Source organism: Scomber scombrus, chromosome 10, assembly GCF_963691925.1.
Source record: "Scomber scombrus chromosome 10, fScoSco1.1, whole genome shotgun sequence".
In the NCBI taxonomy this organism is placed as follows: domain Eukaryota; kingdom Metazoa; phylum Chordata; class Actinopteri; order Scombriformes; family Scombridae; genus Scomber; species Scomber scombrus.
The window spans coordinates 18930138-18950629 of NC_084979.1; positions in this window are offsets into that span (position 1 = coordinate 18930138).

Genomic DNA, 20492 nt, shown 5'->3' on the forward strand with positions numbered 1-20492 from the left:
ATGTATCTCTAATCTGGTCATTCAAGATTTAACTATCAAATTTACCATCATATAAGTGGTTCGATAACACAGTCAGTGAAATGTTTGGGCTTGAGCATTGAGTATAAAGATTTCTTCTTGCTAAGATTAAACTCGACAACACAATGCCAGCAAGGTAATCATATTTGAGTCAGTGACATGTGCACTAAGAATCATGTTTTTCTGTTATACAATAATTCATGTTGGTAGCATATAAACTAAGCAGAATCAATTATGTAAATCAAATTAGCATTTACTCAGTTAGCTAATCAACTACAGATTAGTTCTAAATGAAATAATTAACCTTAAAATGACTGAAAGAAGCACTCACATGCTGCTGATCTGTTATTTATTAGCTTGAAGAGGTTAAATGTCATATTACATAACATATTAATGCCCATGAAGTAGCTCTACAGTTATATGAAGCATCAATATTAAAGTACACAATTTAAGTTCATAATTAATGAGATGTAAAAGCGGACCCAATCAAACGTTACACACAGTATAAAGTGTTGAAGCGGGAAGCAGAGACGGAGCAGCAGAGAGTGCTTCAGATATTGATGGTTCACATTTCAGAGGGATATGTGTATATTCAAAAAGAGAAGCCACCGAAGAAGACATTTGATTATCCCTATTTGTTTTTTTATGAGTCTTGATTGCAAGCATATTCACTGCAACCACCCCTTTCTTAGTGAAAGAGTGACAGGCAAGTGCAAGTCTCACATGGGGCAGGGAACCAATTTGATGCCGGTTTATTAACATTTTAAAATAGTTTATATAGTTTGAAAACCACTTTCTATGAAGACTCATACTTTACTACTACAAATATTTGTAGAAACAAACACTTGATGTGCAGTGTATGCCAGTCCAAGTTTAAGTTTAGGTTTGTTTTGTATTCATGGACATAAGAGGAGCCTGTTATGTCATGGCTAATGCAATCCACATGACAAATTCTAAGTCAGTGTCAGTCAATAAACTGTACTGTACATACAGAGCTAGGACTTGATTAACCTTTTGAACAAGTGTACTTTTGAGATGTTGAGGCTTACAGACTCATAAAAACTAATCACAGAAATCTCTGAAAGCTATATGAAAATAATCAGCCCGCTGCCTTTGACTACTGCAGTACTGTGAGTCGAAGACAGATAACAATGTTATGCAAAATAATTACATAGACACAAGAGCCGGGGAGAGATAGCACAGGGTTCATCACTTGATATGGGCAAGTCCATCATGATGTTTGCACACACAAAGCTGCTCAGAACAGACACAATAAAAGCTGAAACTAGGTCCTGGGACAAAGGCAACATAATATAATGTGGTTTCAATTCAGTTTCACACTTACTTTTCTAAATGTACCATATATTAACTAAACAAATAAATTAAACAAATAAACATCCTTATACTATAAAAAGTTATTTTTTAATGAGCTTCTCTGACCAAAAGTCAATAAAACATTTTATCTGCTTACCTTAATGAGAGGGTATGCCAGAGCTGGCTGGGGATCATGGGTGTTTAGTCAAGTCCAGAGCGAAGCTGGTCAAACCTTCACCCATGTGTGGCAACACCATAGCCAGAACAGTTGAACAAAGGACACGCTGCAATGTTGTAGACTTCTGCGTAGCCACCAGGAAAATCTGGCATGTAATATGCACTGAAGTGCTCCCTCGCACTGCCACTGAGTGAGAGAATCCACTCACAGTTAGCAGCAGCCTAACAGCTGTGCTCAGGGAGATCCAAGAGGCGACAGATAAAGAGAGACGTGCTGCTGCCTTGTGCTGCTGGTCTCTCCTTCTCTCTGTCTGCAGCTCCCTCTCTCTCTCACTCTCTCTCCCCCCCAGGTCCTCTCTCTGCTGCTGCTCTGCTCTCTCTCTCTCTCACTGTTTCTTGTGCACACATGCATTCTCCACACTGCATCTCCCCCGTCCTTCTCTCTCTCTCTCTCTCTCTCTCTCTCTCTCTCTCTCTCTCTCTCTCTCTCTCTCTCTCTCTCTCTCTCTCTCTCTCTCTCTCTCTCACACACACACACACACACACACATCTGTCAGTCTCAGCCTTCTACTGTATGTTCCAGATTATTTTATTTACACAACATGCGCTCATTCTTGTTCCCCTACACATAATGGCTTTCAAAGGGTTTTAATATCTAAAACATAATATATTTTTAATCATTATTGGTACACACTACTGTCAATTTCTTGTTTAAATGACTGGAATTCTTTTTTTCATTTTCACCTCAACACCTGGACATGGACTCATGCACCCTCTCACCATAATGTACAATCCACAGTGGACCCAAATGATCATTTTAAATGTTGGACTACATAGAAGGTGAAAGAAGGCATTGAAAGGAGATAGACCAAGAGTTGAGAGACCAAGACAAAAAGTTAGTATAATGAGGAAAAGGGAATAATGACACAATAAAAAAATGGATATCTGAATATGGAGAGTTCTGCAGTGGGGGTTGCGACTTGGGCACGGGTTTGGCTTTGATGTGCAAGTGAAAGCAAAATGTCATGGTTAATCTTTGCTAGCGAGCGCAGCTTGTTGCCACCAGCAAAGGCACACTAGTGTGTGTACCCTTGCTACATAGTCCATTCGAATACAATTTCACAACACACTGGAAGATCTAGGAGGAGCATTATTCATAAGGAAAACAGAAACAAAAGACTTCACATCAGTCTTCATTTCTTGGTTGCACAAAAGGAAATGGATGAATGTATGACCTAAAAGAATACAATTCATATATGCAAAATAATGAAAGTGGTACCACTTGTAAACATTCATGTATGTATTTGAATGTAGAAATGTCTTCATTCAGTGCAGAGCTGTGCAAGTGGAATAAATCAGAGGGAGATGAAATGAGGAGTGGGAGCAAAGCAGCAGCCAATCAGAATTTACATAATGCTGTTTGATCTTGATCACATTTTGATAGCAGTAATACATTATCAATACCATAGTCGTACATATATAGTGGTAGTAATTTTAAATGTTCACACATTTTAGTAATATAACTTACTAGTAAAGACGACATTATCATATTGTGTCACATTTATAAATCCATTAAAGGTTAAAAAAAATCCTCCAACATAGTGTCCAATGCAATGAGCAAAGGATAATACATGAGGAGGATTTATTCATACATTTGCAGCATGTAAAACAATCAAATCTGTCTGTCTGCAGTGCCTTTGTGTCCCCCCTTTCTGTTTCACAGCACCATCTGCTCAGTCTTGGACAGGATACCTTGATGTTCACCTGAATCAGCAGTAAACATGGACAACAGTAACAGAAATACACCTGGTGAAAGGAATGACATCTGCCCAGTAGCTCGTTCCAGCATGTTGAACATGCAAATGTATTATTTTGTCTTCTTCTAAACTGATGCTTAACTTTATAATATTTTTAACTGTAATTAATGGTGTTGTTTTTGAATGTGTGTGATTGTCTTTTAATACTGTGCTTTTTACTTGACGGGTTATATAATGTGTTGTATAATTATGATTATCACATTTATGGACTGAAAAATGGTTTAATGGTTGGTAAGTAAATTGTTATATGTTAGATTTATGTTTAGAGAATAATGAGATGACAGAATGTGATCTATGAAGTTATCAGGGACACACTGGCTATTCTTGCAAGGTATGATTTGTACATTTTTTGGTCAGTTCTTTTGTGAAACATATTGATTGTTTGGTAATTTCTAAATCTCACTAATTCTCAGTGCACACACAGTGATATTCCAACCAGTGTGAGCGGAGGTAAGTCCATCAAAATAAACTGAAAACGATGTTGCACAACACTTCTCCATTACACTATGCTAACCAAACTGTCCAAATAAAGGAAATGTAGCCAAAAACCTATACTTAGATTAAACACATTGGAAAGGAGTGAAATCATTTCTCAAGTAATTTTAATCTATTTAGTTTAAAGGAAATTTTAGATTTTTACTGAAACTCTCTCTCTCTCTCTTTACTCTCATCTCTGCTGTGTCTTGTGACCCAGTGTGACCACTTGAAATAATCCTGTTCACAATTGCACTCTGCATTTGAGTAGACAAAGGCCAAATGCTTAAATATTTATGAACAAAATGTAGATAAAATTTAAAAAATAATTTTATTTACGGCAACTTTTCTGTTCATTTTTTGTGCAGCACAATTATATACAAAGTCATTACAATCACACCAATTGACATGAATACACATCTGGGTGAGTTGAAAATGTTTAAAAGTGCGTGAAAAAATGTGCTGAGATGAGAAAGGGGGAAAAGGGACAGACTGAAGGGAAATAACCAGCTGGCCATGTCTGCTGTGTCTTGTGACCTAATGTGATGTGACCACTTGAAAGAACCCCATTCACAATTACAATCTCCATTTGAGCAGACAAAGACCAAATGCTCAAGCGATAACAGATGCAGATATCATTTTAAAATAATTGTCTTAATGGCAACTGTTACGATGCGTTCAGACCAAAAATGAAACAAACTTTTCGGCCAGCACAGTTACACACAAAGTCATTACAATAATGCAAATTAACATGAATATGTATCCGCACAAATTGAAAAATGTTTCAACATGAGTGAAAAATGTGTGCATATTCAGACTCTATGAATGAGGAGAGAGGGCAAAGGGAGAGAGACTGTAGAGAACAGAGATAAGTGGATATCCTGGTGAGGTGACTCCATAGCTAGCTTACAGATAATATAAAGTAATATAATTTGGTTGTTTGGGACAAATAAATATTAATGATTCCACAGTCAAACTCAGTCACTGAACACACCATTATAGGGATGCCCCCTGAAACACAGTTCTCAATTAGAACCGGTTCTATAATTTTTAAGAAGCCAAGGTATTTTTAACCTTGGTTCCTTTGTCGATAGTTTGTTACATTTTGGTGTAATTTATTACCACGAAGCAGCCTCTCCTCTCTGTCTTCTACTGTGCTCCTTGTGGTGTGGCTCAGCTCCTCAACAAACACACACAGCAGGCAGATCAGGGAGGTAATCCAGACAATGAACCCGGTGAAGTGAAAGCTAACGTTTTACTCAAGTTGACGACAACTGCCTTCATTACAGCAAGTGCAATTATCCTTTGCAAGTAAAAAGCCAATACTTTAACAATACACCTGTTCAACAAGCAAAAACATGTAAAAAAGTGATATTTTCACCTCCAAAGTGTCCCATCCACTGCTGGTATGTTTTGCACAAGTACAGCACCCTAGTTGGGATAACAGCAAATTGTTACGAACAAACGTAAGCTGTCTGTATGTAACTTAAGGGTTTTCCTTAATATGCCATGTATCTTAAAATTTGGCAAATTCTTTTAAACTTAGCTACTGGCTGAGAGGAAAAGTGGCTGTGGCTCAGAGGTCGTCCACTAATTGGAAGATCTGCAGTTTGATGACCCCAGCATCTCCAGTCCGCATTTCGAGGTGTCTTTGGCGCGAGATACTGAACCCCAAACTGCTCCTGAATGCTGTGCCTTCAGTGTGTGAATGTGTGAAAACAATAGATTCCCCTCTTCATGAGCAGGTTGGCACCTGCCATCAGAGTGTGAATGTATGTGTGAATGGGGGCATGCAGTACTAAAGCACTTTGAATTGTCGGAAGACTAGAAAAGCACTATATGAGTGCAGCTCATTTACTTTCTAAACTGCACTCAGTATTTTGATGATGGAAATATTATTTATGTTATTGAAACTTTAGATTGGTTTCCTGTGAGATATTGTTGAGTTCATAAAGTGACCTTTATGTTGCTGCTTTAGAAACAATATTTAGTTATATTTAAAATACAAATACATTTTAATCCTGCTCTAAATCTTTTTTTTTTAATAATATATTTTTAAAAAGCACTTCTTTAGTGATGGAAAAGAACCGACCAATAAACAACCAATACAAAGTATCAATAAAATCAATTCATCCTACACCCTTACCAACTCATCCCAATTAAAGCTGTAATGATAAGTTGATTAACCAATAAGTTGATGGACACAAAATTAATTGGCAACTATTGAAGATTATTTTATTTTTTTAAGCAAAAATTCAATGTTGTCAGTTACTCAGATGTGGGGTTTTATACTGTAGCTTTCCTTTGTCATACACAATAGAAAATTGAGGATACTTGAAGATGTCATTTTTCTGCTATGGAAAATTATAACGGTAATTTTGCACTCATTTCTGACATTTTCTAGACAAAGCGATGAACTGATCATGAACAAAAACTGAAAAGAAAAAAACACTGTCTTGAAAATAATGATGAGATGCAGTCTTAATCCCAATGTACACATTTATGTTAATCAATAAATATGCTAGCCATTAATTTTTACATGTAAGAGAGCAGTGTACACTATATGTGTATCTACCTCATAATTATTAATTCAAGGCATCTTCCTCATCATCATGCATCATCAAGACCATCATCATGCATCATCATGACGATTCTCCCTTAGATATACATGAAGGAGAAATGCACATATCACTAATCACATGTAAGCTGAGTTTCAGATGACTAACTGCACTCCCAGGCTACAGTGCCTTTTGATAAATACCACACTTCCACGGGTGCAGAATGCGTGTAAAAAGGAAGCATAAATGGCTTATCAAACGTAACCAGCAGTTTTTACAAACTGTGCACATCTGGACTCAGTGATCCACAAAAAAGTGGAGCCTTGTGAGGGTTTGCTTCTGCATGAAGACCGGCGGTACAAGGTCTTATCTGCCACATAAAACCATCAGGCCTTATCAGAACTGAGCTATTAAAAGATTCTCCATCTAAATTTTTCCTTAAGCTGCAATTTTGGTTTAGGCTTGTGGATTTGGACCAGATTATGTTGGCATCATTCAGGATAGTACTATGATTTCCCGTGTGACATAGATAAGCTTAAGGAATGAGTTCACATAACTTGTTAAATTAAGCTACTTAATAAACATGTTGAGAAGACTTCCCAGTATGCATTGTTTAAAAGTTAATCAACTAATCGTTTTGCCTATAAAATGCAAACCAATGCCTCATTCCTGCCTACACTTAGAAGGAATTGGCAATTTCTGGCTGTGTACCACCCTGCAGGTCATCCCTTCATAGGAGTGATGATTAGTGATGTTCTACAGCTCCATATAGTGTCTTAGCAGTTTACAGAGTTTAAATCATTAGCTATTTAAGTCTGCATGATGTCCTGAACTATCTACAGTAGCTCTATAATGTGCAGTATATCCTTGCTCTGGCTGTGCATGGTTGTCTCAGCAGGGTTTCAATCATCAGGCTTCACCTTTGAAGCCTATGATGCAACCTTTAGAGGGCTCTGTCTGCATTAATGGATCTATGGTTGTTATGCGCAACCATCTTCATCATCGCCATCAAATTCCTTTAAGTATCACCTTCCTCATTCTCTGTCTTTTGCTTTGTCTCTCTAGTTTTTCCTCACTCTATGTCTGTCTTTGTGTTATCCTTGAGTTAGCAAAAACAAATACTTTAATATGTGGGTCAGGACTCTGTGTTTTATTTAATGAAAGTCAGGAAAAAGGAAGGACTCATGAATAGAGGGAGTAAGAATTGTTTTGTTTGTGAGAGAAGAAAAGGGTAGAGTCACATGTCAGTACACGTTGAACCTTAAATAATCAATTGTCCTTGTTTCTCTCACATTGGGTCCAGCAGGAATTCAATAGGACACATACAGGTGCACTTCCTATGATGTTGTCATTAGGATGTTATTGAATAACTCATGTGACTTCATATGGTTTTCACACTGATAGATGTAAAAACATGATCTGCACTTTCTGATATATCAAAGCTTGTTTAAATTATCATCAAATGTGGATCATTTTTAGAATGGTCACATACCTATATACTGTATGATTCAAATATCAGTTAATTGACAATTAATTAATTGTCTAATAATAATTTACTAATTGTGTTCATGTTAACTAATGTATTTATTTATACACTATTTGATTATATAAATATGTTATTAGTAGTTAAGTAACTGTTAACAAATGTCTTTCAATTATCAGAGGTTTACATTTTAATTAAGGTACTAACTAATGTACTAACATGTTTGTCAAGAAGTTCACAGTTAAGCCATTTCACTAAGTGAAAACATGTTTTAAATAAATGTTTTCTCTTGATGAAATGGCTCTATTTAAGGGTAATGATTGTCCACTAATTTTATATGATTATCCTCCAATTTGACTTATTTTACTTAAAGGTTGAGATCAGTGGACACACTCCATGGTCCTCATGTAGAAGTTTGCTTGTTACTTTATCTTCATGTATACTTTCCTTAACGTATTTTCTAACCTACACATTATTCTGCATGCTGTACTGTATAAGCATTACTTAACCATAATTGGCCATTCATGAATGCTCTTTGTGACCCTTATTGTTAAGTCTGAAACATGTATCCCTTAAGTAACACTCCATAAATGCACGAGTGCTGAAAAAGTATTACTTAACCATAATTACCATGTATAAATGCAATCACACAGCTATTAAACATTAGTGAATCATTTCCAACTGGGAATCATGAGAACTATCTGTTAGCTACATGATTCATTACAAATGTTAAAAGATGAAAACTTTATGCTACATGTTAAAAGAAAATGCAAGTATTTTAGCGTTCTGTTAAGAAATAATGAAATCGTGAATTAACAATTTGAGTGTTCTATGAAAATAACTACAGAACAAATGTTCTCAAAGACATGCCAGTTTGATTATTTTGAAACCTAAAATTAAACAGGGAGTCAGTCATAAAAAACATGTTTTAGATGAGGGGATCTCCTGTTATAAAAATGTGGATATTTTACTGTATGTTCTGCAACTAAGTACTGTTCTAAGCACTGCTTTATCCCATCCATTCAACAGTGTTCACTATCATTTTCTCTTATACAGTTACAACTAGTTAACATCAACAATGTCAGCTATATTTAATATACACTATAAAATGATGTAAAAAGTGACACTATAAATGTCACAATTCATACAACTGGTATTTCATAGACCATGAGCAATTCTGCAGTCACAAGGCTAAACATACAAAATACCCCTTTTCTGATGAAATTTGGCATTCTTTAGCTGTGATCATACACATTTCTAATGTGTCATTACAGCAGGGATAACAATGCTATCTGTCCAACCTCAACTGAGCTGTTTCATCACAGTAAACTGATTGGCTTGATATATGTGGCCAAGCTGTGGATGAGGAAGCATCATTTTCAAAAGGCTAATTATATCCACTTTGGGCAGTGTCACAAGTACAACCACTTGAAAAGGAAGAAGGAGCACTTTAGAGTGACAGATATGCGGCATAGATTTGATTTTTTTTCCATTTATTGAATATAGTCTGCTCCGTATACAGTTTGTGTCATTTTGAAGTGCTTTTGCTTTTTTCCCCAAAGTTATTATAGTTGTGTATGATGTCACAACTTTCTTCAGGTTTAAAGGTGTTAAACTACATAATAAACTGACTCACCAACTTTCAGTAGTTTGGTAACTGTTTCAGCTCAGCATGAGTCAGGCTTTAAAATGCTGAACCAGCATGTGGGCTAAGGCAATTTACCTCTAACAATGATCACAAAAATAGGAACAGTTGGCAATGGGAAGGAGGAAATAAGTTTGACAACAGGAAAACACATTTTGGGCAAGAATCAAGCTGATGAGAAGTTGCAGGAAAACACAATCCTCTAAAACACTAAGGCAAAAATGGGCAATTTGGTAAACTAATACAGAACACTAGGCTACAATATAGCTGACTAACTGCAGTGGGAAACCAAGAGACTTGTCTCAAATGCAACAACAGAATGGGCATGTAGGATCTAAGAAGCAATGGTAAAAAACATTCTGCATTTTACCATCTGCAGTAGACAAGGAGGTTAATCAAATTTAAAAGGTTTAAGTGTAGCAAGAAGTAGGCAAGGATGGTAACAGGCACACAGGTTTCAGACAGGTCACCCAGCATATGCTCAGCAGTTCTTTTGTGCACTGCAGAGTTGAGGTTTCAGATCAACTCAAAATCAAGACTGGATTCATTTCACAGACCACGTTCTAGTTATGCCAATGACGAGTTTGAGTGTCAGCCTGAGTCAAATCTTACAGAAGCAGCTTATCTGTTCAATCAACTGAAACAAAATGATTAATGACTAATTGAGTTTTACAACTTGACAAAGTGATAACAGGACCTTGGGCTGCAGTGAACAAACAAACAGACTCACTAATAACTAATTTATGCAAGTACATACAGGAATCTGCATCAAAATACTATAAAATGGATTTACACTCTCTAATAGCTCTGTTTTTTGTTTTTTTTATCATTTGTTTATCATTGTCTTTTACTTGTTTTATATTGTATAATAACTAAATGCATGCAAGCATGTCTTTCTTGACAGGGCGCAAACAATATTGTATGTGGTCTGATAGGCAATCCTATAAAAGTGCATGCTGTCACTTTATACATAAATTCTGTAATCCATACAAGGCCAAAGGCAATATTGACTTTGTATACATCAAGCATATTCTCTGTAGTACTGACGGCTTTCAATACTGAAGTGGTTAGGCTGCATTCTATTTGTAGCTTTGGCCTTGCTTTATTCAGATCACCAATACTGTGAATCACCTTCTGATGGCAATGTGTGACCAATTGTACGAGGTAATTGAAAGCTAAGATGTGAATTGGTTAATAAATGGGGAGGGCTGAGCCTGCTGAAGTATTGCTTTTAATCTCAGCAAGGCTTTTAGTAATGATATTCTATGATGGTGCAATAGCAGACCTTTAAAAAAAAAAAACAGGGTGAAAAGAGACGAGAACAAAGCTAGATGAAGTTCGACCCCACGGTAACGATGAGATTCACATGGTTTAGTATACTATTTGTGCAGAATTTCATATTCTATGAAAGCTTATCTATATTCAAGTAAATGCTTATGGGCGCATGACCCAGCTCTGTTTGTGTGGGAGGAGGCAACCTGGTTGGTGATAAATCACAGTTTTGCAACTGGCTGCCTTTAATCTTTTCTTATTGTCTTTATTTCATTTAATTTGACCCTCTCCCATGTTGTATTGACTATGTTTCATTTGACTTTTCATGCCTCCTGCACATGTGAATTTTATTTTCCCATCTTGCCCCTCAGGCAGGGTAAACCTGCATTATATCCTCCACTGCCTGCCTGCTCTACTTAGTGCCCCTCCTTTCTTCCCTCATGGTAGCATTTCACGTCTAATGTCACTCGTTCATACACCCAACATGTGAGTTCCTGTTCACTCCATCTTTCAATCCTAATTGATTCAAAATTACTAAATTCTGATAGCTATTAGCATCTTAAAAAGCTCTAGGCACCAAACAACAACAACAACAACAACAACGACAACAACATTATAATAATAATAAAATAATAATCATAATAATATCCTTTTTGTATAATGTAAACATAGTGTAAACATGAAAGAAAAAACATTTGTGTGATTGGGTTGACAACATGCCACATTGATAATTTCTCAATATATACTGAATGGAGTCTCTTTCAATTTTCCCAAATTGTGTTTCACATTTTTACATTCTAAACAGTCAACCTGTTTAGAATGAGAGAGAGAAGGAAATAAAGAGAGTGAGTGACAGAGAAAATTAATCAGAAGCTCAATTTTATTGGGTTTACATATTATTAGGTCAGTGAATAAAGTATGGTGCTTTGCAGAAGAGTTGTGGTTTGTGTTTTAAATTTGATGGTTATACTGAATTAAAAAACATGCATCAGGTAAACATGCATTGATGACTCACATCTGGAATATCAGTGTAATATCACACATATTTGATATAGTCTTTTAATAAAGAACTTTGTGGGACGCAATTCTTATGAGTTCCTCTGGATAGTTTTAGCTTTATTCCAACAATGAACTACCAGAGCAATTCTCAGGGGGAAAATTTCAATGTTTTCCTATTCAGACTTTTTTTTTTTTTTTTTAAGTTCATAGCACAGTTTGATGCATTCCAATAATCATGTGTTTTCACCTCAGCAGTAAAAGTTTTGGAGGTTATTCAGTCAAAGTAAAGCTTTGGCACTATGTGCAACTGCAGGTATTGCTTATAAAGCACTGTGTTGTCAAGGAGGTCAATATGTTTACTGGTCAATGTATAGATTTGGCTGGAAATGACAAAATAATATTATATAATATTTTCAGATACAAAATGAAATTGTGTGCTGCTGAAAAAGGGAAATTGTAACAGGCTCTCTCATTTTTCTTGAGATCACATTGAGTTAAAGTCAAATTACTTGTACCCTCTGCGGCAAGCTTTACAGCTACAAAATGATGAAAAATGATGTTGGGATCCACACTCTATTAGCCTGCCAATAGATTATTGATTATGGCCAATGATTATTGGCCTGCCAACAAAGCATAAAAAGGCGAAATATTTAGTTTTTGTTGTTTTCAGTATGTCAAATGAACCAAACATAAGTAAATATAAAGAAAACAAAGTTGTTAAAAAGTAAATGGACAAACTATGGATTGGATTGTGGAGCATGTAATAACCAGTGGTCATGAATGAAAAAAGCGATGACCAGGCCCTCGCTACCCCGCCCCGCACCACCGAAATTCACCATAATGCCACATCTGTCAGTTATAACAGACGAAAAACTTTGATAAGTTTTCATCTTCCCCACATCATGGCCACATAATGGTGGCGTCACTGGTTCAATTCCAGTAAGGGACCTTTGCTGCATGTCACCCCCCCCTCTCTCTCTTCTATTGGCCTTTATGCCATGTACTTCCAAATAAAGGAAAAAAAAAATAAACCTGATAAAAAAAGAAAAGAAAAGGGTGCAGGGATCTGCAGGTTCAGTTAGAGGGAGAGGTTGAAGGAGTTGAGGTTCAGAGAAAGTTGTGAAGTGTTTGTTTGTGTGTTTGGGCTAGAGTCCCAGGACAAAGTCCTTACCGGAGGCAGAGGTGAGGGTTTTAGGGGTTGTGTGGCTGTGTGTGTATCCCAGAGATCAGTACTTAAGTGGGGCTTGGCAGGTGAGGATTTCCAAGTGTTTTACCTCTGCAGTGGCTACCAGGACCACCATGTTAGTGTACCAGATGCATGAAGCACAAGCTGAACAATTGCAGTGGCGTATAGCAGACCGTTTGGGTCGAAAGTTATTTTGGTCTTACTTTGGGAGAAAAGTCCAAGCTACCATCATCACTTTTTCAGAGACCCAGTTTTCTGAAGCGTAGGGCTCCAGAGAGCGTCCCCGACAACCCACCAGACTTGTAGCCCACCTCTGTGGGGTGCTCTTTGGGCAGCCTAAACAGGATTTTGGCCTCTTTAACTATGGTTTTCTTCCACGTATGTCCCACTGATCATTGGCATCCGTGACCCGCGCCAGTGCTTGGACGGAAGCTCAGATAGGACAGAAACCTCCCATGGAGCAGGAGGGCAAAAGCTCGCTTGATCTTGATTTTCAGTATGAATACAGACCCTCACAATCCTTCTGACTTTTTGGGTTTTAAGCAGGAGGTGTCAGAAAAGTTACCACAGGGATAACTGGCTTGTGGCGGCCAAGCATTCATAGCGCCGTCACTTTTGGATCCTTTGATGTCGGCTCTTCCTATCAGAATTCACCAAGGATTGTTCACACACCATGCGAGACTGACTTCCTGTGTCCAGTAGGTGGCGCTATGAATATGAGTCAACATTGACACATGGACGTATTCAGGGCAGGACCCACAAAATGCATGAGGAATTTAAGTCCTAGCTCGGCGGCTAACTCAGTGTCTAGCTCGGCGGCTAACTGGCTAACTGTAGACTGTAGTAGTAGTAGTGTGCGCTGAATGTATTTATTCCGCTAGAGCCACAGGGGCGGGTTTATGCTAGTCTTTTTTCAGACCCACCCACTAAATCCTGAACACAGAAATTTTGAAACACAGTTTGTGAAGCCGAGCTCCACAATTCAAATCTAAATGGTTGAAATGCTTTTTACACATTTTTTAGAAATACATTTATGACCTATTTAATGTGTTTAGAAGAAAATGTCTGAATTCACTTTAGATAGTTTTTAAATCAAAATGGCCGAAAAAAATGTTATATAATAACATATGCCATATAATAACTTGTATGCATGTATGAATTTTTGTCATTGTTGCCGGCTTCACAAGTCATCCACTTTGCCTCACATTCAATCACAATCTCATTTCCCATTTTTGTTGAAATGGGAGTTAACAAGTCGGTCGACTCCCATTTCCAAGTCGGTTTTTCACCCTGTTTTCTCATCATCTAGCCATTCTGCTCCAAAGTCAGTCTCCCTCTTGTTTTTGTGCTTCACAGTCTTTCTGTGGATCCACGCAAGCTAGTCTCTCTGTTTCTAATAGTCTGCTCAGATGACTCCTTCCAACACAGTCTCCATTCCATGGCTCACCTTCAGCCTCTGTGCCACATCATAGATTACTTCAGATACTTCTGTCCACTACCATACTGTCTACCCATTAGATTCCTGTCCTATAAATGAGGCATATAGCTTCTTTATTCTCTTATTATTTCTGTTTTTTCTGCCTTTTTGACTGACACAATATTTCCTCTCTGTTCATCAGCTTGACCTTCCAGAGTCTCTGCTGAAGTCTGGACAGTATGATCTACATTTGTGCACAGTGTTTCAGCTCTATACAATGGCTGATGACAGTTTATACAACAAGTCTAGTACACTGCCCCACTTTCACACTTACAGTCCCCAGCTCTGTTGAAATGTTTGTCACCACTATCATCCTCTCCAGGGGACTTTTATCTGTTAGTATCTGCTGGTGCTTTGACTGAGACATACTGTGTCACTGATGAAAATCCTAGGTTATACCCAACAATCAGCAGCTAAGACTGGTCTTACCCAATCTGTCAATGTCTCATTTTCCTCAGTTTAATCGTTGTTCTATTTCAGACATTTTTATTTGTGATGGGGATGGGGCTGTATCTATATGTTTCCTGCCAATTTTACTTCATTTTTAAGAGATGTAAATATTGTCAACTTGCTTGGAATGGTTAAGGAAATTTTCACTTGATTACTTTTCAGAATATGATTATTGATTAGGCTAAAGCAACAACTATGTTGTGGGACACTTAAAATTGACAATATGAGGTAACTATTTGGTGACGAAAATAAGTGTTGTCTATTTGGTGACGAAAATAAGTAGTAAAGGGTAATGAATTCCCACAACAAAGAAGTTTATATTCCTTCCACACATTTGAAGTCCATGTAGGCTCAGTGTAATCAGTATCTCTTTCCAATCTAATCTCTTCCATTATTTTCTTGTCTGTGGTTGCCATGGTATGGATTAACCCTACCAGGGTCCAATTCATCATTTCACTCCTTCTCAGCACAGCACTGCTGTTTTTACTGCTGTCACTACTCCTCAACCACACGTTCTCCATTCCTCTCTAAATCTTTAATTGTTAATCAGTCTTCCTACCCTGTAATATTATGTACTTGCTTTCTATTTAGTCTACATTTAGGTCTTCTGTACATGTGTGAGAAAAACTTAAAGTATGTCAGACAATGTTGAATCCTTTACTACATGAATGATTTCAAACACTGGCAGAAGAACCTCTTGACTGTACTCCCCAATGAATTTAAGCAGCATCACAAAATTCTGCTATATAGAGCAGAACCCAACAGACACACTTCACTGAGAAATGGCATATACAAAATGCACAAAGCAAGAGATTCAATCACCAAGTAATTCTTCACATATGACAAATATCATAATATCAGTGTTGGGAAATTCACAGATGACACCAGAGTGATTGGACTGATGAAATACAACAATGAGGATGCCTATAGGAAGGAGTTGAAGGACCTATCCAGATGGTGTCAGGACAACCTCTCCCTAAATGTAAATAAAACAAAGGAGAAAACTGTTGATTTTAGGAAGTCCAAAACTGTACATCAACAATGTACCTGTTGAAATTGTGAATAACTTTTGATTATAAGGCATTAAGCTCTCAGACTCTGTCTCCTCATCTCTTAACTGGTGTTGCATCGTTAAGAAGGCACATCAGAGACTATACTTTTTGTAATTCCTTAAAAATATGGAATGCCCACAAAATGGCTGGTCTACCACAGAGAGTATCCTTACTGGAGGCGCACTGGTGTGGTTTGGCAAACTTACTGAACAAGACCACAAGGCCACCAAGCACTGGTCTGTTCTAATTCTTTACAAAACTCAGATATGGCCCCTCAAAGACCATTTTTTATTGCCCCCAGGCAGCTAGATTACCAAACAGTAAGCTCTTTATATAACTCACAATGATTTTATTATTTGTAGGATTTCTTATTTGTTGTTGTTTTTTATAATTATTATTGAAATCTTATTGAAAAAATGTTTTAAGGGCAGCGAGAGCTGGGGCTGACGCATTTGTTATTTAAAAAAAATCTTTTATGCGTGAAAAGAAACCAAACTAAGGGAAAAACCACAACAAACTGACCAGCTCTTCCACTGATTTTGAACAGAGCAAATGAACCATAGGCTTGAAAATGCCCTAACATTGATATGACGTGCTTCAAAGCTACAAAGTGTGCTGCCTGCTAACCTGTATACTACTGTCAGTTAACACTAGATTGTTAATGCCCAACACACTCAGAATCATTCTGTGGGTTTTCTTTAAACAAAAAAGGATCACATCCCACTCATTTTTAAAATTTTAAAACAGAAGAGTGGTATTACTCTTTTTAACAAACCATTTTTGCCGAGCATACAAATACTGATCTGCAATGCATATTTACTGTGTAACAGCTAACTGGTTTATTGTATAGTTTGGCTTACTCACAAAACAAACGTTGGTATAAATTATACATTGCAATCTAAAAATAAAAAGATAACAGCATTGATCCTGCCCTTGATTTTATCGAAGACAATTAGGCTCAGGGAAATCGTAGTGATAGGAATTTTTTATGTTTTATGTTTTGAATGGGTCACTGTCACAGTGGCTCTCTGGCTCTAACCTAGAATTAATTAATCAGCCAGAAATTGATCCCCATTTGAATAAAATGATTTTATTTCAGTGACACACAGCAACTGAGAAGGGGAGAGGAAGTCTGGCAGGGACTTGATCACTGATCACTGGATTTCACAGGCCTTAGCTGTGTCTTTATGAGAGTGTTTGGATAAACTTGTCAGAATCCTGGAGTCTGAAGGGCGGCGGATGCAGCGGATGGGTGTGGACGTGTATTCGTGAGCTCTCGGTGGTCGGCCCCGATAGCTGCATTTATCATGCTTAATACTCTCATAACTCAAGATTATATGCAAAAAAACAGAAACTTTGAGCACTTGTGCATGGCAAGCTACAATCTTCGGCATAAAGAGCGACAGGAAACTCCGACTTCAGCTTCACTCCACCTGCACGCTGCACCCAAGATGGCGGACGGACAGGACGAAACTGAGAAACTCCTGAACAAACTTCTGGATGCTATTAAAGAAACCAAAGAGGACCTAACAGAACATATTGACAAGAAAACAAATGACATACAAGCTAAATTAACGAAAATAGAGTCTTCAATCTCGACGTTGTCGGAAGAGATCCAGGAAATGGAAACACGAGTGAGAGCTAACGAAGACGATATCAAAGATACCCGCGACCGTGTTAGCAAGATGGAGAAACTGATCGAGCATCTCAAAGGCAAAGCTGACGACCTAGAGAACCGCAGCAGAAGATCCAACATCAGGATCCTGAATGTACCTGAGCAGGCGGAAGGTCGCGATGCCGTAACATTTTTGGAAAGGTTAATACCGCAAGCCCTGGGCAGTGGCAACTTCTCCTCACCTGTTACCCTGGAAAGAGCGCACCGCGTCGGGAAGAAATCGGACAGACCGCGGCCTCTTATCGCCAAGTTTCTGAACTTCAGGGACAAAGAGAAGGTCCTCCGACTTGCCAGAAGCAAAGGAGAGGTGACATATGGGAATAGGAGGATATCATTCTATCCAGATTACAGCGCAGACCTGCAGCGCAGGAGAAACGAGTTCCTTGGTGTGAAAAAGATGCTGCGAGAGAAAGAAGTGGAGTACGCACTGATATACCCAGCCCAGCTGCGCATTAAGCATCAGGAATCTGTCAAGTTCTTCTCCACTCCATCCGAAGCAGAAAGTTTTCTGAAAGAACTTCCGAGTGAGTAATACTAACTAATGTGACTGCTGTACACAGGCTAGCGTTATAGACATTTATGAGCAGGGTTATTATTAGCATAAGGACTCACGGTCAAGTTGAGAGAATTGAGCGGCACAAAGAAAGACACTTGTAGCATCCCCGGCTAAATGATGGTCGGACTCTCAAACTGATGGTTCACAGTGTTATATTCCTTGGACCGTATTCAATGTAAACACACCGTAAGAGCTATGAAAAGAAGAAAACAAAATACAGTTACCTTTACTCTTACTTGAAATTACCTTTAACTGCCTTTATCTTAAACAATTATGTAAGTTAAGTTAACTCTTTTTATCTAATAAACGTATTGTAGACTCACGGGTTTTACTCCATGAATTTAATTATATATTTTAACTGCTACGATTGATGTTACAGTCATGAGGGAAAATTCACATTTTAACTGAAAGACAACCTCACATAGAGTGCAATATAAAACAATATTTGACATGAAATTAGCATTTTTAACCGTTCATTTTTAACCCAATAAACAGTTTTTAACCTTAGCAGACCTCATATAAAACAGACAAAATACGTCCTGTTGCATTACCAAAACAACCTACGAGTTAGCTTATAGCTTCATCTGAATTCAATACAGACCGACACGGCAACTTGACCTTGCTAATAGTAGCTACCGCTAACCACAATACGTTTTATGCATGAAAATATCAACGGCAACCAAACTCGAGCCGGACATAAATATGGCATGAAATGGTAACAAAAACAAACCTTGTGCCCCTTATTAGCCAGGTGCTAGGGCGTTCCATGTGAGTTAGGCACACTTTGCTTGCTTTTAGCATTGAAGACACACTCTTAGCCTTGCAGACACACTTTTCCTACTGCCGGTAAAGTCCGAAGCACCTGATGTGTACGAGGTCTCGGCGAGACGCTTTCAAAATATAAGCACTGAATATCCATCTGCTTAATATATATAAAATAAAAGCCTGGCTTTAAAGAACGTTACTAAGTAAACATAAAAACACATTTATAAAAATACTATGCTCATATTAAAGGTCATTTACAACACTGCTATAAGATCATGCTGTGACATATTGCTCCTCTTCTCTTCAAATGTTCAAATAATTAGGACCAAGGTTGAGGATAAGCCTGCATTTGATCAATGATACATGGCCAATTGTTCTATTAACGGCCTAGATGGTTACGTTTATAACACTGTAACTTAAGAGACTTTGTCATGCAGGCTCAAAAACTTGATGTCATACATTGCACCCCAATGGTATGGACTGATTATATCTTATTTTACAAACTTCTCTCAATCTTATCTTTAACATTTCTAAACGTATAATGTTATGAGTGGCCAGTTTTGATTTCAGCAGCTGCTGGGGCCACCACTGTGGTTTAAGAAAGTTACCTACCTAATGTGGTTCAGTTACAGGGGTTTTACTAGGCAGGTTTTTAGTTTAGAGTTTTGGGGTTATGTATGGTCTCTCACTAAAGCTAGAGCTTTTAATTACATAAATGTACATACTACTTTCTGGTCCAGGTTGAGTTGTATCATTTCATCTATGTTGATTGTCTATAACATTTATACTCAGAGTTTACACAATGGGTAAATTAACATGTATATCTTGGAATATTAAAGGGGTCAACTCACCAATTAAGAGAAAGAAAATGTTGACATACTTAAAGAGACAGAGGGTAGATATCGCCTTTATTCAAGAGAGCCACTTAACTGATGCCGAACATTTGAAATTGCGTAGGGACTGGGTGGGTAACGTTTTTTACTCCACCTACTCCTCAAGAGCAAGAGGTGTTGCCCTGCTCATTAATAAAAACCTTAACTTTAAATTAAATTCTGTTGAAAAGGACAAAAATGGGAGATTTTTACTTGTAGATTGCGTACTAAATAGGAACAGAATATTTTTGGTCAATATATATGGGCCTAACTACGATGATCCATTATTCTTCAACAATCTGATTATGAAACTGGCTACAATTGGGGGCCAGCTTATCCTGGGAGGAGACTTTAACTTGGTCTTAAATCCTTTACTGGACAGATCATCACCAAAAACAACCTATCTATCAAAATCAGCCACAACATTAAAACAAGGTATGAGAGACAGGTTTAATTGACATATGGCGAAAACTTCATCCAAAAGAGAGGGATTTTTCTTTTTTCTCAGAAGTTCATAAGACATACTCCAGAATTGACATGTTCCTGGTATCACAAGATATGATGTCCACAGTAAATGAATGCTCTTATTTAGCTGCGACCTTCTCGGATCACAATCCCATTATGCTCACCTGGATGATTAATACATCACAGCCCGCAACCCGTAGGTGGAGGTTCAAAAATTACATGTTAAAAGATCCCAAA